Source organism: Myxine glutinosa, chromosome 13 (genome assembly GCF_964187855.1).
Source record: "Myxine glutinosa chromosome 13, kmMyxGlut1.1, whole genome shotgun sequence".
Classification (NCBI taxonomy): domain Eukaryota; kingdom Metazoa; phylum Chordata; class Myxini; order Myxiniformes; family Myxinidae; genus Myxine; species Myxine glutinosa.
The window spans coordinates 83502441-83529612 of NC_136273.1; the positions used below are offsets into that span (position 1 = coordinate 83502441).

Consider the following 27172-nt stretch of genomic DNA (forward strand, 5'->3'; position numbering starts at 1 on the left):
GAATGTCACTCAGTAACCCAGCTCTGAGCGAGACGAGGGTGCAACTGTTGATTGCTCTTGTACATTCCAAGTGAATGATTGGAAATATTGAAAGGTGTGTGTCTGAGTGTGTGTGTCTGAGTGTGTGTGTGTGTCTGAGTGTGTGTGTCTGAGTGTGTGTGTCTGAGTGTGTTTTTTTGTTTGTTTGTTTTTTGCATGTGTTTTGCTGTTGAGTGGTGTATGCTGTAAGGGTGGGTGGGTGGTTGGTTGGTTGTGTGTGTTTTTGTGTGTGTTTGTGTGTGGGTGTTCTTGTGTGTGTTTTGTTGTTGAGTGGTGAAGGCAATAAGGGTGTGGGTCAACGGAAGTTCAATTTGGGGACGACTAAGAAGAAGACCTTTGTTGGTCGAAAGCTTGTCGAAAATTAAAGATTGACGTCCTGAAGCTACGTCAGCGTCTGATTTAATCTCCCGATTATTTATTTAATGCAAATGAGACACTCGTGTCACTGTGCACTTTAATGCACAGCTCGTACTGTGGAGTTTCTACTATTTCTCACAGTTATATATATATATATATATATATATATATATATATATATATATATATATATATATATATGTATATATGTATATATGTATTGTTATAGATCGCGGTTAGATGTTATAGACCGAGCGGTGGTGTAAGACCGCGACCTAACAAAACTCACCCGATTCACCCAGACTTTGGCCGCATCGCACCCCAGCTGCTCAATGAGGGAAAAGACGAAAACGACGCAATGCAAAGAGGAAAACGAAGGCAAAGAAAGGTTTGGAAATACGACTGAATTTATTGACTATTTACACACAAGCAAAAAGAAAGCAGTCACGTTTATTTACAAGCACATAAGACGCAGGTGACACAGGGAAAATACTAGCTTATACAGACTTAATTAACCCAGGACAGAACAAACAAAAGACTCTGACTCACGCGGGGAATTGCAGGAGGTGGATGGCTGGAGGTGAACGCTTGGTGGAGCCAACGCGGAGCTTGGTGGAGCTGAACGCTTGGTGGAGCCAACGCGGAGCTTGGTGGAGCTGAACGCTTGGTGGAGCCAACGCGGAGCTTGGTGGAGCTGAACGCTTGGTGGAGCCAACGCGGAGCTTGGTGGAGCTGAACGCTTGGTGGAGCCAATGTGGAGCTTGGTGGAGCTGAACGCTTGGTGGAGCCAACGCGGAGCTTGGTGGAGCTGAACGCTTGGTGGAGCCAACGCGGAGCTTGGTGGAGCTGAACGCTTGGTGGAGCCAACGCGGAGCTTGGGGGATTGGTGTGACGGGTTCTCTCTCCTTCCTTAGTCCCACCCAGTCCAACAACTTCCTCTCTTGCTTCAGGACTCTTTCTCTCTCTTTCTTGGTCCCTCACTCTTTACCACCGACTCCTCACCGCAACCAACGCAACCACTTGACCACCACCTCTACTGACTGACTCTTCACCACTCTGCACTTGACGACCGACTCCCAACCAACTCAGACCAACTCAAAGTCCAACTCCAGGCCTTTCTGTCTTCTGCTCTCCTCTGTAAAAACGCATCTCCTTCTGGACACGCCCTTGCCTTGGGTTATATAGGCCCCCGCCCCTCAACCTTTGCGACCCTCCCCGATCGCTCTTCCTCCGCCCTCTCTAGCCGAACCCCTGGCTCATGGTTGGTCGAGTGGGGCGGGCTCACTCCTCCCCTCTATGACGAGGTGGAGACACGCCTTTCTTCCCCGACTCGAGCCTCGTGGTCAATGGCGGATGAAGGGAAAAACCGACCAAAATGCGGAAGGCGCTTCGAATTGCAATTGACGGAAAGGGGGGAATGGAAGGGAATCTATCTCTTTCACTGGTGCAATGGAGTATTTCTATTAATGGAAGACACAGCCTTACGCTAAAACACAGAATAAGAGATAACTATCAACAGGTATATTCTATCACTTGGCTGACGTGTATGCTTGTGGACTATGGGACGCCCTTTTGGTCTTTACACAGCTCCGGAGGCAGGAGGCACAGAATAAACAATAATCACAACAATACAGCACACAATCAAAAAATATATACAGTCCTCATATCCACAACAGTATATATGTATATATATGTATATATGTATATATGTATATGTATATATGTATATATATATATATATATGTATATATATATATATATGTATATATATATATATATATATATATATATATATATATATGTGTATATATATATATATATTATATATATGTATATATATATATATATATATGTATATATATATATATATAATTTTATATATAATTTTATATATATATATATATATATATATATATATATATATATGTGTATGTATGTATATATACATGATACATATATACATACCGTAAGTAGAAAAGCCCATCAAAAATGACGAGTTGGATATGGAACATTTACTGTTACAGGTACTTACTTGTGTGAAATGGCAACAACATATTCAAGTCAGCTTTGATGTTTCGTTGTTGTGATGTTGCAAAATATTCGTTGCCACAAGGAGACTTCAATATGATGTTTTGTAGCAAGAAGCTTTAATATGTTAAAACAACACATGTACAAATGTGTTCCTATTTTATTTATCTTCTGGGACGTTTTGTTTTGATAGTACAGCTTCGTAAGCATGACAATGTCTGAAGCCTCTGCCAAGCATCAAGTATGCTTATATCTTCTTTATTGTTTTTAGATATCCTATGGACGTAAATGAACACTCATGTCATCCATCACTCTTCTATGGAAAATGTTTTTTGAGTTTTTTATACTCAAAATAGAGGGTAGTGAAAACGTAATCATGGTATCGGATTGGCCTTTAAAACCCGACTCAAATAGTCCTTATGAATTGGGACAGACAAATACACAAAATACACTGTTTTATATGAGGGGATATATATATATATTATTATTATTACTTTTTTTAGTATATCACACACAAGCAGTAATTAATCATTTCATGGGCTGGGTATGGTTTGGTTCTGAATTCATTTGAGCTTGTCTAATGTCTTGTTTTTCACCGAACATGCTGTATGCCTCTTTGTTCCTGAGTGCGCATTACGGGTGGTGGAACCACATATATTGACACAATGTAATGAGAAATGGCACAGATGCATGCGGTGGATGAGGAGGTATATAGGAGAGGACGGATTACTTCTCATTCTCATGACTTGTCGTCCGTGGGAGTGTTGGGGTGGGCTGCAATGCTCGTATGTTAGCCTGAATACCATTTTCCAAGTTGCCAGAGAGTGTGCCATTAAATCCGTTTACTTTTCCCATCCTCATTTCCACAGAAGACAGGAAATAATGGTAGATTGACATTTCCATGCGTAATCCCCACTTCAAATTTCACACTTCCTATCAGCTGTCTCGTTGGTTGTTTTTTTCCCCCTTGAAGTTGAGTTTGCAGAGAACTTCATGGCCTAATGAAGTAAAAAGAGCTAACATTGTCAATCATTTTCTTGCAAAAAAAAAAAAACCTGGCCATTATTGGTTCAGTTGCTATATTAGTAATGCACAGATAGGAGCTTATTACAGTTCAATATGGGATGTAGGCCAAAACTTTGTGCTGTTGTGTAACATATTTTCAGCAAAATGGCGTCCCATTGCCCAGTACTGACCCCTGCTGGAAGCCATTTTTATTTTTGTGTGCTTTGCTAACCCACTGTGGTGATTAAATCACTATCGTAACGATGTAAGACTATATCAGGCGTTTTCTCTGATATTTAAGCCTCTACTTATTTTAAGGACCAAAAAGGGTCGTCTGGTGTATCTACTTTTACAGTAACATAAATTGGTCCAATTAGATGTAGAGTTCTTATCTTTCCATATGACGCAAGCTCGGCTGTGGTTCTACCTTTTAGTGAAATACCTCTTCCAAGCAACATCATCTTAACCAAATAATCTGGAAAGTAAATTATGAATTCCAGAATCTGTCTTTCACAAAATTGTCAGCGAAGGAGGAGGACCGATCCACGAGCATCCCTGCGATCCGAAATCCTGTCGCACTATGTCAATGCAATATTTAAATGGGGATTTAATTCAAGTCTTTCATCATCTTTCTTATCCAAACAAGACAACCCTCGAGTATTTCATTTAGTGACAAAAACTCCTGTGCAGTTTGAATCACGATTTTTTAATACGGTACTCGGATGATTTAATTGCGACATTTGTCCGTTGCCAACACATCATACTGCAGGTGACATTTTCCTTGCGTGGAGGATATCTTGGACGGATGTGTCTTATTGGAACACAATAAATCCAGCATTTTGGTCACGGATAAAAAATGTTATTTTATGCAGATTTTGCAGTACGTGTCTCTCACAAAAATTATCTCCGTTCTCTTCGCACTTGTTTGGACATCTTCAAGGTTCCATAGAACTGTAGTGAGCTAATTGCTGCTTTTCCTTGTCAGCATCCTGCAAAACTCAGGTGACTTCCTGTCTCCACCCCTCCGCTTCCTTCCGCATCCAGCAGTATGGTATCTTGCTACCCTCGCAGGAGGAGAGGACATTGCATTTGGGTCCGTTTGTCTGTCTGTTTGTTTGTCTGTCTGTTTATTTGTCTGTTTGTCCGCACAGAATAAATATGATTTTCTCTGCAACCGTTGGTCCGATTGACAGGAAATTTTCATCATTGGTGCAACTCCACCTGTAGAATTTTTTTAATGATAATTATGACGTCATCGGTCACGTGGTTCGGCCGCCATTTTGAAAAAAAAACCGAAAAATTTGCACCTCTATATCTCCAAAAGCGCTGAATATAGAAAATCGAGACATGGCTCATTGTAAAGAACTCTCCATGGGGAATAAAATATGTTAATGAAGATGTCATAGGTGCCTCCAGTATGACGTCATAATTCGACAAGTACAAAACTTCATCCAATCAAGATGAAATTTCTTCAGTGCCATGTCGGCATAAACTGGTGGAGAAAATAAAAATGATGACTTAATCGGTCACTTGGTTCGGCCGCCATCTTGGAAAAACCAAAAAACGTTGCACCTCTATATCTCCGAAAGGGCTGAATAGAAAAAATTGAGACATGGCTCATTGCAAAGAACTCTCCATGGGGAATAAAATATGTTAATGATGATGCCATAGGTGCGTCCATTATGACGTCATAATTCGACAAGTATAAAACTTCATCCGATCAAGATTAAATTTCTTGAGCATAATCTAGGAATAAATTAGTTTAGAAACAACAACATGATGACGTCATCTGTCACGTGGTTCGGCCGCCATATTTGTTTTAACACAAAAGCCTTTAAAAAACCACTGAAAATACATCCTGGCGAGGGCTTGCAATCTCTGATTGCTCTTTTTCTTGTTTTCTATGCAAATTTATGGTTTCACTGGAATTTTTGTAAAATATACACAGCACAAAAAGTGTGGCATTGCAGACAGGTGGCACTCACTTATTCTCATTGCTAAAGGCCTTTTTTAATTGTGAGTTTAAAAAACCATTCAATAGCATACAGAACTTAGTCATGGAACAGAGTGGGATGATGTTAGCGTTAGAGTTGTTAGGGTTATGGGTAAGGTAACCTCAGGTGTTCCTCTTCCAGCATCGTGGCCCTTTTATACACATCCCTTACCATTTTCTTTAATATCAAATGTATGTTTTAAGGCTTTAACAATCCATTCGCCCATAAGCTGCAAATAACATCCCCGTCAGACAAACTTCAAAATGGCGTTTGCTTGTTCACCGTGATTCCTGTGTGTGCTTTGCAGGTGTCTTTTTCACTTTGGCTGCGTCCTATCCACTGGACATGATGTGGTGGCAAAATCTGCCGATTCAATACCATCATTTAAGTGGGAGTGAGTAAATTGGTGGAGTTTGTAAACATTGTTGCATCAAAATCACTGATGTCTGTTCAGCGGATAATTTCCGCACCTCATGATGGAGTGGCTACCTGTCTGGAGTTCGTTCTCGGTGATGGGGGAACGTACATGACTTGCCGTAAGCACCTCATTGCTCTGTCGAGAGTACGCGGCTGAGCCACACCACTGTATTAATATATGCCACGGAGCACCTGTGCCACTGCCCGAATTACCGCCCAGTGGCCATTACCGACCGCCATTAGCGTAGAAGTAGCCTGATGTGTAGATACGTTGCCGCAGCATTTTTTGTGATGAGAAATGATCATGTGACATGGGTTTCACAGGTTACGAGTATTGCTGTCCTGGTTTTTTTTTTTTTGAACTTTTTTTTTTTCTGCTTCAGGCAAGGATCGTTTTCATTTACCCAAGACAGCCAAGGCCCTGCAAAGTCCGAGTGCCCATTTCCTCCATCTCCAGGTGTGTTAAAGCTGTCATTTCATCTGAGTGCTGTCCTTCACACTCTTGATTCCCATGTCGAGACCTTCGCTTATCTCCCTGACAAGGTGAGGTGCAAGGTTAGGTGAGAATGGGGCCATGATATTTGGAGGGTAATTTGGGAGGAAAATGTCCCAGATGAAAAGGTCAGGATTTTTCTCTTTCCTCGAATCTCCGTCTTTGTCTTTAACCTGCACTGGTGTATTTATTTATTTATTTGTGTGCAAAGCTCAACCTGCTGGTTGCTTCATGATGAAATCATTGTCTGAACCAGCACATTGGTTCAAAGGTACAAAACATTTTACCCTCATTTGATAGGATATTGTATTTTAAAAGAAAAACGAATTGCATACAAGTGCATGCAAATAAGGAAGAAAATTGATTTTAGTTTTGATTTCATAACTCCGCTTTGTCCAAAAATACAATCCATGGCTTAAAACACCGAATCTGTTCCTTACTGTGAATTGATTTTATTCCTAACCATATTCTTGTTTTGAGGTAGGCCAACAGTTTGTTTGCTTTTAACCACTTGAGTTCCGAATATATTCAAGGGCCTCAAGATGGAATCATTTCGATGTGAAGAGGCTTAAGTGGTTGCACAGTTTTCTCGGCTCCACCAAGACTCGATTGTCGAGAATGGGAACTGCGAAATGGTAAATGGGAGGGATAATTTGGGTAGTGTACCACCGTTCTTGCACCCAATCCACGATGCAGGAGCAATCTGCCCCGGGGTGTTAGTGCCCCGACACCCCCCAGAGGGTTATTGACAACAAAATGCACGTTAAGGCCCCCTGATTGTCTTGGTGTCCGAATATGATACCTTGAGATATTTATTGTTGACAAAAATCCCCGATAATAAGTCGTGGCCGTTTTTGTGATGCTGTACTTGCATTTGCGATGGTAAATTAAACCGAGGTGTACAAATTGAGAGTTACTCGATTATCCCCCGCTCCCCCTCCCGATAAAATATCAAGCCTCATTGATGGGAGAGCGAGGTGACGGAGGAAAAAAAATGGCCTAGTACAGACAGTACGACGAAAGTGGGGCGAAAGTTGGACACAAAAGGTAAAGAACGAACAGGAAAAGAAATGAGAGAAAGGGAAAGGGGAGTCAGATACAGACAGAGAGAGGGAGACAGAAGGAGGAAGACAGAGAGAAGGGGACAGACAGACGGAAACAGAGAGACGGAGACAGGGAGACGGAGACAGGGAGACGGAGACAGTGAGACGGGGACAGTGAGACGGGGACAGAGAGACGGGGACATAGAGACGGGGACATAGAGACGGGGACATAGAGACGGAGACAGAGAGACGGAGACGGAGACAGAGAGACGGAGACAGAGAGACGGAGACAGAGAGACGGAGACAGAGAGACGGAGACAGAGAGAAGGAGACAGAGAGACGGAGACAGAGAGACGGAGACAGAGAGACGGAGACAGAGAGACGGAGACAGAGAGACGGAGACAGAGAGATGGAGACAGAGAGACGGAGACGGAGACAGAGAGACGGAGACAGAGAGACGGAGACAGAGAGACGGAGACAGAGAGAAGGAGACAGAGAGAAGGAGACAGAGAGACGGAGACAGAGAGACAGAGAGACGGAGACAGAGAGACGGAGACAGAGAGACGGAGACAGAGAGACGGAGACAGAGAGACAGAGAGACGGAGACAGAGAGACAGAGAGACAGAGAGACGGAGACAGAGAGACAGAGAGACGGAGACAGAGAGACGGAGACAGAGAGACGGAGACAGAGAGACAGAAAGACGGAGACAGAGAGACGGAGACAGAAGACAGAGAGACGGAGACAGAGAGACGGAGACAGAGAGACGGAGACAGAGAGACGGAGACAGAGAGACGGAGACAGAGAGACGGAGACAGAGAGACGGCGATGGAGACGGAGGGGGCGACGGAGATGGAGATGGAGAGGGAGAGGGAGACTGAGAGAGAGAGGGAGAGGGAGAGGGAGACGGAGAGGGAGAGGGAGACGTACAGGGAGAGGGAGACGTACAGGGAGAGGGAGACGTACAGGGAGAGGGAGACGGACAGGGAGAGGGAGAGGGCCTTTCACTCACTCACCACAGGCAGGTTGGTGGTCTTTCTGTCTTCTACCGACTCCTATCCGGCCTAGCTCCCCCAGCTCTGTCTGTGCTCTGTTCCCCAAATATTCCTGCATGTCGCACAAGATCTGCCAACAACCCTCTTCTGGTGAAACTGTCAAAATCAAGACTCTCTGCTCACCTTCACTCCTTCATTCCTCTTTTCTCCCGCCTCTGGAACAAACTCCCTCACTCTCTTCAATCCCACTCCTCCCGTCAGGTGTTCAAAACAGCTGTTCACCACCATCTCTTATCTTCCCCCATCCAAAACTTTGATCTTTTCTACCCCTGTAAAAAAAATTTTTTTTTATTTTATTTTTTTATTTTTTTTTGTATACTGAATCGAGGTTCACCCCAGATCCACTTTTTTGAAATACCAACTTCTTTCCTGGAAGTGCTAGCAGTGTACATGTGTTTTATACCTCTCCCACCCCACCCCCTTCCCATGCCTCCTCCCCCCAAGCCCTCTACCTCCCACAGATCTCCCGATGTCCCTGCTCTCAAATGTTGTACTTGTGTGCTTCCCCCTACCTCCCCATCTTATCTCCCGCTCTCTTTATTTCGTCTTATGTGTCCGTTTGTGTTTTTTTGTCATTAATGTTAGCCCTTACACGAGCCTCGATCTTGTTCACCAAAAAAAAAAAAAATCCAAAACCTTAACCTCTTCTACCCCCGTTAATTCAACCCAGATCCACTTTTTTTTTTTTGGAAATACCGACGTCCTTCGTGGAGGTTCAAGCAGTGTCCATGTGTTTTATACCTTTCCCACCCTCCCTCCCCGCCCCCAAGCCCTCTCCCTCCCACAGATCTCCTGATGTCCCTGTTCTCTGCTGTTGTACTTGTGTGCTTCCCTCTCTCTCCCCATCTTGTCTCCCTCTCCCTTTATCTTATGTTTTATGTGTCCGTCTGTTGTTTTTTTGTGATTGTTGTTAGCTCTTACACGAGCCTCGATCTTGTATACAAAAAAAATAAAATAAAACGTTTTGGTGCTGTGCTTTCCCAAATCACTATGTTACCTTTACGTTGACAGGACGAACGGGCTAAACATGTGATGTCTTTCAGGTGGCAAGCTTATCTTGTACTTCCTCCTTCTAACGTTGAAAGAACGCTCAACATTGTTTTAAAATTGAAAATTGATAATCAAGATTACCAATTATACGTAACCACTGACACCTTGAAATGTTTCGAGTGTGGTAATTTCGGACACCTGAAACGCTCTTGCCCAAAAGCGGCTTCGTCGAACGATGGGACAAACCGTGTAAACAAGGATTCCTCCTCTTCATCATTTTTTCGGCTGTTAAGGGAACTTTTTCCATGTCCGGTAATGACGCTCAGCCTTCCCATCCCGATAATTCAAACAGCACAACGAACGTCGGGGATGGTTTCACCATTGTTCCGTCAAGGAAGAGAAAGACCTTTCACGAAGGTCATTTAACTCAGAAAAAGGTAGCATTTAACAATAAGCAACCTGTCGGTAACACCCCCCCAGTCGTGACCGATGCCACTCTACAAGGCTTACCTGGGACAAACCCTGTACCTACAGCCAACAAGTTCGGCCCCCTTTCATTTGAGGACATAGACGTTCCACCTGCAGGGACTGTTTTACCTGTTAACGAATCAAATGGAATTGTTTCACCTGTTATGGACTCGACAATTGGAAAGTCCTCTGATGATTGTGCTGAGACCACTGGGGGTGAACCTGCTGAGACCACTGGTGATGAACCTGCTGAGACCACTGGTGGTAAACCTGCTGAGACCACTGGTGATGAACCTGCTGAGACCACTGGTGATGAACCTGCTGAGACCACTCGTGGTATATCTGCTGAGACCACTGGTGGTGAACCTGCTGAGACCACTGGTGGTGAACCTGCCGAGACCACTGGTGATGAACCTGCTGAGACCCCTGGTGATGAACCTGCTGAGACCACTGGTGATGAACCTGCTGATACCACTGGTGATGAACCTGCTGAGACCACTGGTGATGAACCTGCTGAGACCACTGGTGATGAACCTGCTGAGACCACTCGTGGTATATCTGCTGAGACCACTGGTGGTGAACCTGCTGAGACCACTGGTGGTGAACCTGCCGAGACCACTGGTGATGAACCTGCTGAGACCCCTGGTGATGAACCTGCTGAGACCACTGGTGATGAACCTGCTGATACCACTGGTGATGAACCTGCTGAGACCACTGGTGATGAACCTGCTGAGACCACTGGTGATGAACCTGCTGTCACTTTGGAAAATGTTAACCCTGAACATGATGACGCTGAATTCCTGTCAGCAGAAAATAGCAAAACTGTCCCATTACTGCTCCCAGTACATCACCTGTTGAAGATGGAATCGCAAAAATCAATGTTTTGCAAGAGACTCCTATTGTGCTAGATACTGCCACACCATCAGAGGTTGTTGCAGTCGGGGGAAGCAACATCGCTGCATCTGCTGATGTTGTTTCTGTTTCACCAAATCCACAGATTGTCGCTGTTATTCCACAAAGCAATGTTCCCACGGTGGGAGAGCACACAGATGTTACAACTAGTGCAGATCCGTGTGCCGATATTGATGACAGTATCGACATGCAGGACTATACAAGCTTGTGTGATTCGGAATTTAAAACTGACTCTGATGAATCTGACCTGGAGGAAGCAAACAGCAAGGTGGAGGCAGTGGAGAAGCTTACCAGCCAAGGTCCTACATCCCCTGAACAAATAAGACTTTTCTTGCAAAATACGTACAGGAAACGCATTGTAAACCTAACAGAATACTTTCCAGATTTACCGTCTTTCCTTGAGTGTGCTCAGGCTATTGTATGCAGGCCTGAATCATTCAACTTTCGTCAGACCCATCAGATAGACATTGTCTATCTATTCGTCAGACACAATTTAAGAAAATTGTTCGCCATGGCGAAAAAGACTCTAGGTTAACTCATGGTGAGTTTCAAGATTGGAACAGTAAATGTCAATGGTGGTGGAAGTTCACTCGGCCAGATCCAGACCAAGCAGCTGATAGACGCTAACGGTCTCGACATAGCTTTGTTGCAGGAGACCCATGCCGTCAGATCTGTTCAGGCCCAGTGGCGACTCATTATGGATAAGGAGTGTTTCTTTAGTTGTCTAAGGCAGGAATCATGTTCGTCTTCGGGAAACATTTCCAACCGTCCTCCCTCCAATTTACGAATATCATTGATGGCCATCTTGCCTTTGTGACCTTCTTTATCAATCGGGTCAAGTTTACAATCCTCAATGTGTACGCTCCAAGCAAAAATGGTGAGCGGATCTCCTTTTTCGCTGAACTGAGAAAGTTCCTCCAAACACTGGATTTGCAGACTTGTCTAATTATTGGTGGTGACTTTAACTGTACTGTTAATGCCTCATGTGACCGAAACGGGCCGGAACCTCAACCATGTACCGCAAAACCTTTTGCAAACATCATTGCAAAATATAATCTCCATGACGTCTGTCGCTTGCAGCACCTTTCTGAACAATCCTATACATGGTGTCGTTGTTCCAACAACCACATCTCACTTGTGAGGCTTGATCGCATTTATGTAAATTCTCACCTGTTACATGGAGTTTGCAAATCTGATATCGTGCCTTCCGGTTTCTTCGATCACTCCCTAGCTCGAGCATTCATTCAACTCTCTAAACCATGTCCAGGGAGTTCTCACTGGAAATTCAACAATAGTTTAATTGAAGACTTCATTTTCATTTAGGCTTTTGAATCTTTCTGGACAGATCTCTTGGAACGGAAGTTAAGCTGTTCTGTTAATCTGTTGGTGTGGTGGGATTTAGTAAAGGCCCAAATCAAAGGTTTCTGCCAACAATACCAGAGCTTCTCAAAAAGGGCTGATTATGAAGTGAAAAAATTATTGCAATCGGAGATTTTACAGCTCCAGAGGGTCACAGGACAAAGTAATAATGTGCAAAGAGTCTTAACCGAGAAACAGTCTTTATTGAAAGAAATAACTTCGAGGAATTCACGTGGTGCCTTAGTTTGGATGAGGGTGCAGCACCTGAACGAGGCAGACGACATACCAACTAAGTTTTTCTTTTCTTTAGAGAAACGCCTTCCTAATAAACAGCTCTCTCAATTGCGATTGGCAGACTCATCCATCACTTTCACCCAATCAGTGATCAAACTTTTCGCAATGGAATATTTCTCTAAAATATATTCGATGGAGCAAATAGATCCTGTCAGTGTCGCCTCTATCTCCGTAGGCCTGTCAGTGTTGTGTGAAGGTGGACGTTCCCACCTGGAGGGGTCCATTACCTTGGACGAACTTGGTACCGCTCTGCACAGCCTTGCTGTTGGGAAAGCGCCTGGATTGGATGGACTTACAACTGAATTTTATAAGAAATTTTGGCATTTATTGGAGAGCTCCCTTAGAGTTGCCGACGGGCTATTCTCGCCCTCATTCCAACAAAAGGGGACTTGCTCTACATTCAAAACTGCACCGAATCTCTTTGTTAGGCACAGACTATAAGTTATTCTCGAAAGCACTGGCATCGCGACTTACTCCTCATCTCTCCTCATTGTTGAAAGAAGACCAATGCTATTGTGTACCAAAACGCTCCATCTATGACAACATCTCCCTTGTAAGAGACGTGATCAAACTGTGCAAAGAAAACCCAACAGATTTGGGACTTCTTATCCTTGATCCGGAGAAGGCCTTCGATCGTGTTGACCATCGGTTCCTCTTTAAAGTGCTTGAACGGTTTGGACTTGGTTCGACCTTCATTTCTTCTATTAAAATGCTGTACAATAATTTCTAGTGTGCTTAAGATAAACAATTAACTTGTTACATCCTTGCCTGTTAACAGGGGAATTCGACAAGGTTGCCCTCTCTCTGGGTGGTTGCTCTATGCTCTCTCTCCAGTGAACCCTTACTGGTTTATTTGCGTGCTGGACTCACCGGGGTTGGAGTTTCTCATCTTGAACGACCCATTAAGGTGCTGGCATATGCCGATGATGTGTGTGTCGTTGTGCAGAACCTCAATGACATTAATGTCGTCTGTTATTGTCTATCTGTGTTCGAAAAGGCTTCTTCAGCCAAAGTGAATTGGAACAAAACGAGCGCCTTTTGGCTTGGTCCGTCGTCACTTGGCACCAAGACTTCCTGCTCCTCTCTCATGGGCCAACAATGGCGTGAAATACCTTGAAGTGTTCTTGGGTAATGACGCCATAGTAGCAAAGAATTGGGTTGGTCTGTCGGATTTTATTGAGGGAAAACTGCAAAAATGGAAAGGTCTGATCAACTGTCTTATCGTGGAAGGGTCTTGGTGACCAACAGTTTGGTGGCCTCTACCCTATGGCACAGGTTATTTGTGCTGCAACCTCCAGTTGTGTTGCTTCAACAGTTCCAGAAGTGCTTTGTGTCCTTCTTCTGGGATGGAAAGCACTGGTTGCAACCCGAGGTCCTCAGTTTGCCACTGACTGATGAAGGCCAAGGCCTGGTTGACATAAAGAGCCGGTTAATGGCCTTTCGACTTTCGGTTGTTCCACGCATGCTGTACACGCACCCCTCTCCACCATGGGTTAACGTTGCTCGTCGCCTTTTGCACCAGGCGGGGAGACTAGGCTATGACCACGCTCTATTCTTGATGGATCGATCCCATCTTGATATCTCTCCCCTCTCTCGTTTATATCTGAGTGTACTAAACGCATGGTGAGCCCTAATGACAACAAGAGCCACGCATTCCTACACAAAGCAAATGTTCCTGGTAGAGCCTTTGTTTTACAATTCCAATTTCTGCGATATGCCTGCTGATAGGTGTCTCATTCAATGCTTTGTCGCGAAGAATGTAAAATCAGTCGCCGATCTTTTTAGCCCAAATGGCAGTTGGATTGGAGCTGATGCACTGGCAAGCCTGGTTGGCGTGCGATCCTCCAGAATTGTGGCACGCATGTTACGTAGTGTGCTTCATTTATTGTTTTGTGAAATGTTTTACATATAATCCACTGTATTAACCTTTGTGATTTCTGCTTTTCTCCCTGAAATGCTAATGTGACCCCTAATTGGAGGTTTTCTTTTCTATTTTTATTATAAAAAGATACAAAAGTCTCTCTCTCTCTCTCTCTCTCTCTCTCTCTCTCTCTCTCTCTCTCTCTCTCTCTCTCTCTCTCTCTCTCTCTCTCTCTCTCTCTCTCTCTGTCTCTGTGTCTGTCTCTGTCTCTCTCTCTCTCTCTCCACCTTTAACTTTTAATGTGACCTTTAATTGTGATCAAATGTAACAGTGGGTTGGCTGGCATCTAACGTGGTCATAGTCATTGACGCATTCACATCAAATGCCTTTTTCTAATTTTTATACACCACTCCTTTCCTGTTCCATCTCCAGGCGCTGCATGATGTTATTGCCGAGCACCTAAGGGGGCCTAGCAATGGCGTGCGTTGAAAGAGAGCACTCAGTTTTCACTCCGTTTGTTTTCCTTCTTTATTGTTGTTTCATTGTTTTTGTTACTTGACAAAAATTAATATATTTTGAGAAGTATGTTGAGCACTCCTGTTTTGTGTTTGTGTGTTTGTCTGTCCGCTCACTTATACTTTCCTACAGGTCACAATTTTAAACCGATCTTCACGAAACTTCAACAAACGGTAGAGTTCGTGGTCTAACAGAATCCTTTTTATTTTTAAGCTCAAAAGGTCAACATAGGCCAAAGGTCGACCACTTTTTTCGAATTTCTAAAATCCTCAATTTTCATCTGATTGACTTGAAATTTGAATAGGATTTATATATCAGTTAACTGAATTCAACCAACAACTATTTTTCATGTCAACATAGGTCACAAGGTCAACATAGGCCAAAGGTCAACCACTCTTCAAATCTCTAAAATCCCCCATTTTCATCCGATTGACTTGAAATTTGAATAGCATTTTCACGTCAGTGATTTGGATTCAACCACCAACTATTTTTGAGATCAACATGTCACAAGTTCAACATAGGTCACAAGGTCAACAAAGGTCACAAGGTTCTAAGTTTCTTTCTAAATAGGCCAAATTTCTAAAATTGTCAATTTTCATCCGATTAACTTAAAATTTGAAGACTATTTGCATATCAGGTCACTGAATTCAACCATCAATTATTTTTGAGGCCAAAAGGATGCTCTACTCGTCTACTGAGTGCCATTTTGCTTTGTTCTGTTTTGCCAAGTGTTGCTCCATGAGTGATTTTTCATTTGTTTGTTTGTTTGTCCGGGCGATATATCAGCCATCCTTTGAGCAAGGAAGCTGAAATTTGGCACAATAGTGAACAGTGTTTTGGCAAACACTGTATTTTAATTTTTTTATCCATCAGTTAATTGATTAATTATTTAATTATTATCAATTAATTAAGTACTTATTTTCTTTCTCATCTGGGCAATATCTCAGGCACCTTTTGAGCTAGGAAGCTGATATTTGGACACGACAATGACCAAGTGATTTGGCTATAAAGGGTATTTTTGATTTATTGATTAATAAATTAATCGATTAATTTTTTTATTGATTAGTCAATTCATCAATTAATTGTTTAGTCTTTTAGATTAATGACTTAATTAATTTTCAAAAAGTTGCAGCTTCAGATGAAACACTGGTGGTTGAGGTATGATATTAGACAATTGATTAAGAAATGATTTTACGATTAATATTTATGGATTTTACTCTTTTTTTTTTCTTTTTCTTTTTGTATACAATATCGAGGCTCATGGTGCATGTGCAAGATCGAGCGAGGTGCATGTGCAAGATCGAGGATATCATGTGAAAGAGCTAACATTAATCAGACAAAAAATCAAACCGACACACAAAACACAAAAAATAAGGGGAGCGGCAGACAAGATGGGGAGAGAGGGGGAAGGACACAAACACAACATTTGAGAGCAGGGACATCGGGAGAAATGTGGGAGGGGGAGGGCTTGGGGGGAGGTGGGAGAGGTATAAAACATATGAACACTGCAAGGATTTCCAGGAAAGGAGTTGGAATTTCAAAAAAAAAATGTATCTGGGGTGAATTAGCGGGGGTAGAAAAGATCAAGGTTTTTGATGGGGGAAGATAAGAGATGGTGGTGAACAGCTGTTTTAAAGACCTGGAGGGAGGAGTGGGATTGAAGGGAGTGGGCGAGTTTGTTCCAGAGGCAGGAGAAAAGGGGAATGAAAGAGTGAAGGTGAGCAGAGAGCCTAGATTTTGGCAGTTTAACCATAAGAGGGTTGCAGGCAGATCTTGTGTGACCTGAAGGAATATTGGGGGGACAGAGCACAGAGAGAGCTGGGTGAGCAAGGCCGGAGAGGAGTCAGTAGAAGACAGAAAGACCACCTACCTGCCTCCGGTGAGTGAGTGAAAGGCCCTCGGAGTTAACTTCATCGCAGGAGATTCCAATGATTCTGAAAGCTTTGGTTTCAACAGCGTGAAGCCGAGCTAGGTGTGAGGCAGGAGCACCAGCCCAGAGGGGGGAACAGTATTCCATACTTGCACAATTAATCAATCAATTTATTGTACACCTCTCCCTGCCACTACCGTCTGTGTGTAGCATGACGGAATCAACGGGCACCTTAGGCGCCCTGGAAATACCGCGCTGTTGAATATTTATTTATTTGGCATGGGGTGCGGGGTGGTGTACTTTGGCATGGAATGTATCTGTACCTGTTTTCTTTTTATCTAAGGCTGAGGGAGGAGTTTCTGGATATATCACTTGCAGAACAAAGATCTAAGATTCTAAGGAGACATCGTTGTACTTTTGCATTTTAAGGCAATGGGCAAACACATGGTATATGGGACTTTAACCTGGGTTCCTTGAAATGTTGGGTACAGATGGGAACACTATCATGGCAACCAAGGGTACAGATGGGAACACTAAAATGGCAACCAAGGGTACATATGGGAACACTAACATGGCAACCAAGGGTACAGATGGGAACACTCTCATGGCAACCAAGGGTGCAGATGGGAGCCGTTGGGGGATATATGAGTTTCGGGTACAGATGGGAATAGAAGGTTCATTTCAATTTTGGGTGTTGTGTTGCAATATTTGAGGTTATATGTAGTGTGTTGCAACAGGTACGTACGTGCACCTGTTTTTTTTTTTTTTAAACTTTTCCTCAAAGTAAATACCTAGTTTTGGTAAGAGTGACGTCAGAAATGTCCCTGCCTCTTTCAAGAGGACAGTTAAGTGAAATGAGTTAAGAGTTTGTTCTTTTATTAAGTACTTCCACCGCCATGTGCAATATCATCATTTTGAGCTTCATTTCTGTGACAAAGTCTTTCCTTAACAGAACGAACATCTGTTGGTTAGAATCAAACCTAATGGTCCGTGGAATGTAATTGTGATCAGTGAATTAATTAAACTTGCCCATAAGTCAGAATTACACAATTGGATATTTCATTGAAATGCATAAACCGCACGTTGCCTTCGGTTTTTGTACAATTACTTTGTTGTTTTTTTTGTTTGTTTTTTTGTTTGTTTGTTTTTAGTTGGCCCCTTATTTTCTTTCAACTGCGATGGTCTCGGTCGAGGCGCAACTCCATAATGAAATAAGTAAATAAATCTAACGCCTCCAACCCACAATGAACACATTGCATTGGCACAGGGCAAGCCATATGCGACATCTGCGGCCATTATACCTTGGCGAATCGATTTCGTTAAATGTGACCGAAGATGGAATTACTCAAATTGAATACAAGAGCCATCATGTTTATGGCGCATAGCTCACAATTGCAATACCTCCATGTCTTGAAACCGCTCATTTAAGTGGCATCCCAGCGCGCCTCGACCATTACAATGACATTATATGACAAGCTGCATTCATAAAACGACAGCACCGGGGTGTAAAGGCTCGCAATGAACGTGTCAAGATGCAGGCCGCATAGCCAGCCAGGTAGCATCCTGCGGCTCATGGCAATGCAAACCAAAAATACCTGCGTAAGCTAATCCGCTTACATTACCTGACAAGCTGAGAGCACCTGTTTGCTTCTTGCCGGCTGCTTTTGGAAATGTTTCTCCAGTGGATTTCTAGGCAAAACATTGACGACCTCTCCGAGAGGCATTCCGTAGGTTCTACCGACGAGATAGCTCCTTATCAACTACATCATTATCGGCCTCAATTATGTCGACAAAAAATATGTTGGTATACAAAAAAAAAATGTTTACACATTGTTGCGTGGCATTGAGGGTCTTCATTGTTGGGAGAGAAACAGCAGCATGTCCAAGGTGGACTGACCTGGTCTGAATCCGAATTTGTGATCTAAAATAAGTCTGGAGAAAATGAAGGATTTTTTTGCCTCCGCTACAGAAGGTGGATGGTATATAGCTCGATGTCTTTATCACCGATATGTAACACGATGTCTCAAAAAGGTATGGACGGATTTGGACGAAACTTGGTGGAGAGGTTGGGTGTCAGACAAGGACGAATCGTTTCGATTTTGGTGAAGATCTGAGTATGGATTCGGATACGATAATTATTTAATTTTAAAGTGATTCTTCACCATTGAAAGATTGGGCAAAAAGCGACATGATATTGAAAAACGTTATGGACGAGTTTTTTTTTTTTTTTTTAAATATACAGAATCGAGGCTCGTGAAAGAACTAACATTTATCACACAAACAAATCAAACAGACAAACAAAATATATGAAAAGAGGGAGCGGTAGACAAGATGGGGAGAGAAAGGGAAGCACACAAACACAACATTTGAGAGCAGGGACATCGGGAGATGTGTGGGGGGGAGGAGGCGTGGGAACGGGGGTGGGGGGTGGGAGAAGTATAAACCACAAGGACACCAAGGACTTCCAGGAAAGAAGTTGGTATTTCAAAAGAGTGGATTTGGGGTGAAATTAGTGGGGGTAGAAAAGATCAAGGTTTTGGATGGGGGAAGACAAGAGATGGTGGTGAAGAGCTGTTTTAAAGACCTGGAGGGAGGAGTGGGATTGAAGAGAGTGAGGGAGTTTGTTCCAGAGGCGGGAGGAAAGAGGAATGAAGGAGTGAAGGTGAGCAGAGAGTCTTGATTTTGGCAGTTTAACCATAAGAGGGTTGCAGGCAGATCTTGTGCGACCTGTAGGAATATTTGGGGGACAGAGCCCAGAGAGAGCTGGGGGGGGGGGGGGGGGGGGGAGGCCGTAGAGGAGTCGGTAAAGGACGGAAAGACCACCAACCTGCCTGCGGTGAGTGAGTGAAAGGCCCTTGGAGTTAGCTTCATCGCAGGAGGTTCCAATGATTCTGAACGCTTTGGTTTCAACAGCATGAAGACGAGCTAGGTGTGAGGCAGGAGCACCAGACCAGAGGGGAGAGCAGTATTCCATTGAGCTGTGGATGAAAGCTTTGTATGTGGTGAGGAGCTCAGGTGTGCCAAGGAAGGACTTCACACGACGGAGGATGCCCAGTCGGCAACTGGCTTTGGAGGCCAGATTTGAAATGTGGTTTTCCCAGGAAAGATCATGGCAGATAGTGAGACCCAAAAGCTTGAGTGACAGAACTTCTTGGAGAGGATTATAAAGAAAGTGGATGGGAGGGTTGTCCAGTCGGTCTTTTCGGAGAGACATCATAAGAGTGTGAGATTTGCCAGGATTGAAGGACATGTTCCAATTGTTTGCCCAGTCTGTGATTTTGTCCAGGTCTGCAGAAATTGAAGAGACTGCAGACTGCCGATCTGAGGGATGAGGAATGGAGTGACAGAGAGTAGAGTCATCAGCAAAGAGATAGAGAGGATTTTCAAGAGAGTCAGAGAGATCATTGATGAAGACCAGAAAAAGCACAGGGCCCAGAACACTGCCTTGGGGAACTCCAGCCTGAACAGGAAGAGGAGATGAGAGAAACCCATTCAGGGCCACACGTTGACTGCGACTGGAGAGGAAGTCCACCAGCCATGCGTGGAGATTTCCATGGATACCAAAGGAGGAGAGTTTGGTGAGCAGAGCGGGGTGCCAGACTGTATCGAAGGCACGTGATATGTGAAGGGAGACAGCTCGAATTTCCTGTTTGGCATTGAGGACCTCCATCCATTGTTGAGAAAGCAGAAGCAGCATGTCCAGAGTAGAGTGACCTGGTCTGAAACAAAATTGATGATCAGAGATCAAGCCATTGGAGAAGAGGAAAGATTTCATATCCGAAGCAACGATGGATTCCATGACTTTGCTGATAATTGGGAGAAGGCTGATTGGTCTGTATTTGCTAGGATCTGTTTTTGCACATTTTTTGTGCAAGGCGGTGATGTTGGCTGATTTCCATGCAGATGGCAGATGACCTTGAGCAAAAGAGAGGGTGAAGAGAACAGAGAGAGGGAGTGAAAGAGCGGAAGAACAGGATTTTAGGACCCGTCTGCTGATGCTGTCAGGTCCAGTTGCAGAATCAGTCGAGGGTTGACAGAAACTTTTCCACCTTGTCAGGAGGAAAGGGCACAGAGTCCAGGAGCAGCTGGGTACGACTGGGTACGGTGGGTACAGAGATGGATGGGTTTGGGACACAAGATTTAGAGGCAAACACAGAGTTGAGGCATTCAGGTTTTTCACGTGCGGAGTCAGCTGTGTATCCGTTTGAGGTGAGGGAGGGGATGGAGGGGGAACAAACACCAGAAACAGATTTGACCAGACGCCACCAGGATTTGGAAGAGGGAGACAGATAGGAGAGTTCGGTCTTGAGAACGGAGAGATATTGTTTCCTGGCTCTCCCAAGGGTGGATTTTAGTTCACCATGAACAAGATTCAAGAACAAGATTTTGGTTCAGGTCCGAATCCAGATCCGGCCTCTCAGTGGGATACAAACATGTTCAGCCTGGCGGAGGTATGCGCTCCACCGAGTGCTATTCTAGTTACCTCCGCCACCAAAGGAGGATCGAGGTTATGTTTTCACCCCTGTCTATCGGTCTGTTTGTTTGTTTGTGAACAAGATATCTCAAAAACTTGTGGACGGATTCGGACGAAACTTTGTGGACTGGTTTTTTTGCGTGACAATGAAGAATTTATTCAATTTTGGTGAAGATCCAAATATGAATCCGAATATGACAATATGACAGATTATTACAAATCTATGTGGATAAGTTGGTTAGGTGGCAAGAACAATCCGATTAGATTTTGGATCCCGTCGGAATCCAGGTCTGGTCTGTCAGTGGGATACAAAAAGTGACATGTTGAGCCTGGTGGAGGTAAGTGTTCTACCGAGTGCCACTCTAGTTTATGTGATGCAGTGATTTTGGTTGAAATTGTTTGGGTTTGGCCAGATTACCGGTGCACATTGCTTTTTATGAAAGGCACCTGAGACTGTTAAGTTCAGATTAAATGCCTGGTTTTGTGTTTCCCTCCAAAGGGTGGTGCAGTCTAAGATGCAATACCCTACCTCTTAAGAACTAGGATGAAAGCTTATAGTCGGAATATTTTTCCATTCCACATCGAACCTAGATTAGGTGATCCGAAGGTCACCTAAGGACACATTCTCTGAGATATTCTGTCATAAGCATCACGTGTATCTAGCATTTGGATGCCATGTTGATGGATGACTGTAGATGCAGTGCCACGTGTGGATTAGGGCAGGAAATTTTGCAGAGTATTGGCCCACAGTGGGGGTTGGCAGGATTACGTGGAGGTATGCATCGGTGCACATGCTGTCCTTTAGATGGATATCAAAGCAGGTGGGCAATCTACTGGCATTAGTTCGTTGTTGTTAAAGATCCCACGGTGTCCTTCTGGAAGAGTTGGGAAATTATTGCCAGCACCGCAAACAAATTACGAATTCCTGCTCTGACCTACAGGGGATATCTGACCTGCATCAGCCACTTGTCGTGCCCACAAAGCACCAGGATGACGGTTTCTTGTCAGAATCTTTTCCATCAGGAATCAAATCCAGACTTGACAATTGAAAGATAATTGAATTATATCTGAGCTATCCTCAGGATTATTATTTTTTAAGTCGAAATAGATTTTTTTTTTTAAGTCGAATGCATCATTCGTAGTTTATTACTGATGCTGCACTGAGCTGAAAATACATTTGAGAGTCAACACAGCATTGGTCAAATGATCAGAGCCTCCTTCGAAGTCTCTCGGACTGCGATATTGTGAGGGAGAAGAAAGGTTTGACCTGCACTTTGGGCTTTCCATTACTTGCGCCATTCATTATTGGAGAAAAACATTGACCCCACTCCGTCAACCAACTAGTTAGCCCTGCGCAGTGGGATTAATGGACTACCTTTTTCCCAATATTAGCATTTGTGTTGTGCTCATCTGACTGACCCTGGGAATCGTGTTGAAAGATGATTAAAAGACAGCAGATTCAGTGTGACACCCAGCAGGAACCCTCGTCCGTGCATGGTGTAATTGTGTGCCCGACACCGCAGGTTAGGGATCCAGCTCCGTGCATGGCATGTGAGTGAAGCAAATCAATGAACCACCTTTAGAGGCCATTTTTCCCAACAAAGCAGGGGTTGGCCTTTTTCGGGCACCTTGGTCCCCTTTTTGAAGCAATGTTTTATGACCGGATGCCCTTCCTGCCACCAACCCTGTTAGTCGCCTCTTGCGACACACAGGGAATTACCAGTGAACTGGTACTCAATTTGCCGACCTCGGAAGGATGACAGGCTGAGTCAACCCCCCTGGCGTTAATTCAGCGGTCGACCGGGATTTGGCCCCAGGATCCCAAGCCAGCACCCTAACCGCTAAGCCAACACCAGGCTATGTGAGTGAAGCAAGTCATTAAAGTGCACAAACGTTGCCAGTTGTCCAAAAACAAAAACAAAAAACAGATGATGGAGTACATACACAAGGGTGTACCTAAGATTCTTGAGATTCCACCAGATTTCATCCACGTTCTCATGTTAACAACACGAACCGGTCAATACGTCACCATGGGGCCAGAGGTCTGGGTGCTGACATGCTGTGCTGTGTATTTTAGTAAGTGATGTATTGATTGGCTCAGCGTCCTCCTTTCCCCCTCGGCTGAATAATGCATGCATTAAGTGCACAGAGACCGTGGTCGTCATCCCATCTGCCCCGGGGGCCGCTTTTCCTGCCCTTGCCGCCCTTGCCCATCTTTCCGTAAGCCGAGATATCCTGCAAAGCGATCAGCCACCCAAAGTCCTTAAGTTCTCTCGTAGCGTCGGGAAGTCCTGGATGTTCTCCAATTTGATTGCGCCAAATGCACTGAAACGCGGCACTCTGTATCCCGTATTGTTGGCTTGATGTGAGCGTTACAAAAACGGCGTCGGAGCATCTCAAATGTACGGTCGTTACGCTTCAATTTAATCTCCATTCTTCAACTCGAATGAAACGAGAATCCATCACTCAATCAATGCCTGCTGGAAGCTTGTTGGGAATGCTCATTGGTGATCATTTTGGGGGAGGTTTGGTTATGAGTATAAATTTATTTTTTATTTTTTAGGAAAAGTCACCTGTGTCGTGTTGCTGTATCACGGCCTTAATGAGTTGTATCTAAGGATTGTTGTTATAATGTCCCTGCCTTGTCGGTGCAAGTGTTTTCAATCAATGATCTCACATCCACCTGCTTTTCATTTCCATTAAGGAATCCTGTCTCTCGCTCTATGCTCCTTCCCTTAATACCGATCATTCCGGTGCCACAAGTGCAGTTACCTGTCATGACGTTTCAATGTCTGTCAACTTGGTGGTGCCTAATCTCCTGTCTACGTAATGCACTATTGTGAAAAAAATAGTGATGGTCAAGCACGTAATGTTGCTTGTTTGCCTTATGTAGTGAAGACGGACGTACACACGTGACATGGGAACACCAAGGAGTGAATTTATCAATAGCATGAAAGCTGCTGCCCAAACATCAACCACATTGAGATGGCAACCAGTGCAACCTGGTTTAGATAAATATCCGAGAAGAACAGATTACTTGCTGCCCTCACTTTCAGTGGGAATTTGTAATTTGTTCAGGGAGCCGGTGATAACTCGCCTATTCTTCGCGAAGGACACCGTGGGATGCTTAACATCCACCAACTCGTGCCAACAAACGGAACACGCGGGTTAACATCCATCCAAAGGACGAAGCCTGTAATGCCCTAGACTGTGAAGCACCAATCCGACAGCTTATACAGTCACGTGGAAAAAGTAAGTACACCCCATGTAAAGTTTTGACTTTTTCAACATATTTCAACATACAGCTATTTGATCTTCATTTCAACAATATTGATAGATAAAGGTGATAGAATACAACAAACATCATGAAACATTTACATTTTGTAGTCCATTGTATAATTTAAATAAACATAAATGAAATTTCGCATGTGGAAAAAGTAAGTACACCCCTACATTTATCACTACTTCAAATACCTAAAATTAGAATCAGGTGTACCAGCTCAGGTGAAAATGATTAGAACATCGTTAGATCTTCGAGGAACCTGTCTTATTTAAACCTCAGACATTTAGTTTGGTTTGCTCTTTGTTGTTGAACTGTGCGTCGTCACCATGCCTAGATCAAAAGAGCTCTCTGAGGCCTTCAGAAAGAAGGTTATAGATGCCTACGAGTCTGGGAAGGGATTTAAAAAGATCTCCAAACAATTTAAAATCAATCATTCGACTGTCTGGAAGATCATCTCCAAGTGGAGAAGATTCCAAACAACTGCCAACTTGTTCAACCCAGGCCGTCCCAGCAAGTTCAGCCCGAGAGCAGACCGCAAGATGCTGAAAGAAGTCTCGAAGAACCCCAGAATGTCATCACGGGACCTACAGGTAGCTCTTGCCACTGTTGATGTCAAAGTGCATGAGTCTACCATTAGAAAGGGGCTGCACAAATTTGATCTACATGGGAGGTGTGCCAGGAGGAACCCTTTGCTGTCCAGAAAGAACATCAGGGCAAGACTAAAGTTTGCCAATGAACACCTAAGCAAAGACCAGCACTTCTGGAACAATGTGCTCTGGACAGATGAGTCAAAGGTAGAGCTATTTGGCCACAGTACCAGAAGACATGTTTGACGAAAACCAAAGACAGCATTTGACCACAAGAACCTGATACCAACTGTAAAGCATGGTGGTGGAAATATTATGGTTTGGGGCAGCTTTGCTGCATCAGGGCCTGCACAGCTCATCATCATAGAATCCACTATTAATTCTTCATTGTACCAGAGGGTGCTTGAGGATAATTTGAGGCCATCTATCGGAAAGTTGAAGCTCAACCGAAGGTGGACCTTGCAACATGACAATGACCCTAAACATACCAGTAAATCCACCAAGGAATGGCTGAAAAGAAAGAAATGGAGGGTTCTGGAATGGCCAAGTCAAAGCCCGGATCTAAATCCCATCGAGATGCTGTGAGGGGATTTGAAACGAGCTGTGCATGCAAGAAACCCCTCAAATATCGCACAGCTGAAAGAATTCTGCATGGATGAGTGGGCAAAAATTTCTCCCAGTCAATGTCAGAGACTGGTCGACAGTTATAAGAAACGCCTACTTGAGGTTGTTTCTGCCAAAGGGGGCAATACCACCTATTAGAGCCAAGGGTGTACTTACTTTTTCCACATGCGAAATTTGCATTTATGTTTATTTAAATTATACAATGGACTACAAAATGTAAATGTTTCATGATATTTGTTATATTATATCACCTTTATCTATCAATATTGTTGAAATGAAGATCAAATAGCTGTATGTTGTAATATGTTGAAAAAGTCAAAACTTTACATGGGGTGTACTTACTTTTTCACGTGACTGTAGTCCGGTCGAGAATCAAATTCAGCAGCTCTAAAGTTCAAAGGTAGGTGCACTAACTCTGCGGCATCCTGTCAGACACTTAACAATTTGAAACCTATTCAAGTATATATGATATTGTCTTGGCCAAGGAGCAATCGTTAGCCCGTCCTCCGCGCAGCTGGAGATGGGGTTTTGCAATTACTTCTGCGTGTCTGTCTGTCTGTCCAGGCCGTAATCTTTTGACCATTTGAGCTTTTGTGAACAATTTTTCAATAAAGCTTTATTGTGACAATATGAAGAAGCCAAACTAATAATTTTGTCAAAAGGTCAAAGGTCAACATTACCTAAAATCATCAATTTTCATTTAATTGACCTGAAATTTTAATTTACCATTATTGAGCTTTGTCATCAAATTTGAAAAAAGCTTTATTATGAGAATATGAAAAAGTCAAATTAATAATTTGGTCAAAAGGTAAAAGGTCAGTGCCACATAAAATCATCAGCTTTCAGCCAAATGACCAGAAATTTTAAGAATTTGCATATTGGTCACTTAATTGGTTCCACCAATCAAAAGCTAGAAGCTTTTGATTGTTTTTTTTAAGCTTGTTTTTTAAGATCCAAAGGTCAGGTTGCACAAAATCGTCAATTTTCATCCCTTTGATTTGGCATTTGAACAGGGTTTGCATAGTGGGTCAATGAAGCCTATTGCTTTTGAGGTCAAAAGGTCAAGGTCGCATAAAATTGTGAAATGTTTTGTATTTTTTTCTTTTAGCTGTTTTTGTCTTGTTTAGCATACGGAAGAAGTCGGAATACAAAGCGGACGTAGACAGGCTTTACATTTTCAGATTCTTTCTAGTTTTTTTATTTGAGCACTGGGTTTGCACAATCATGATATTGTTACATATTTATGTGAATGTATGTGAATTACCATGCAGGTCTTTGCTTCCGGGTGTAGTATATTAAGTTGTTGTGTAGTTGTTGTGGTTGGAGGGTCAGGAGCCCTTCTGAAAGAGTGGCAGGAAACGGAAGTGGCCGGAAGCGGAAGTGACGGGAAACGGAGGAGAAAGACACGAGGGAAAGGAAGGTTTCTTCCTCCTCGCCCCGCGACGACGAGAAGGTGGAATCGACCTTACGCTGCGCGGAAAACGCGCCGTTGCGAAACGTCTGGC

At 43.6% G+C, this 27172-nt stretch overlaps 1 long non-coding RNA gene across 1 annotated transcript in view; it reads left to right on the forward strand.

Annotated features, from left to right (window-relative positions):
* The first annotated feature begins 5944 nt into the window (after positions 1 to 5944).
* LOC137438480 (uncharacterized) overlaps positions 5945 to 27172 on the forward strand; it is a 45718-nt gene continuing 24490 nt past the window's right edge. The window contains exons 1-2 of the long non-coding RNA XR_010986723.2: positions 5945 to 5959; positions 6224 to 6297. This is a non-coding gene — a long non-coding RNA (uncharacterized LOC137438480). The remainder of the gene's footprint in view (positions 5960 to 6223; positions 6298 to 27172) is intronic.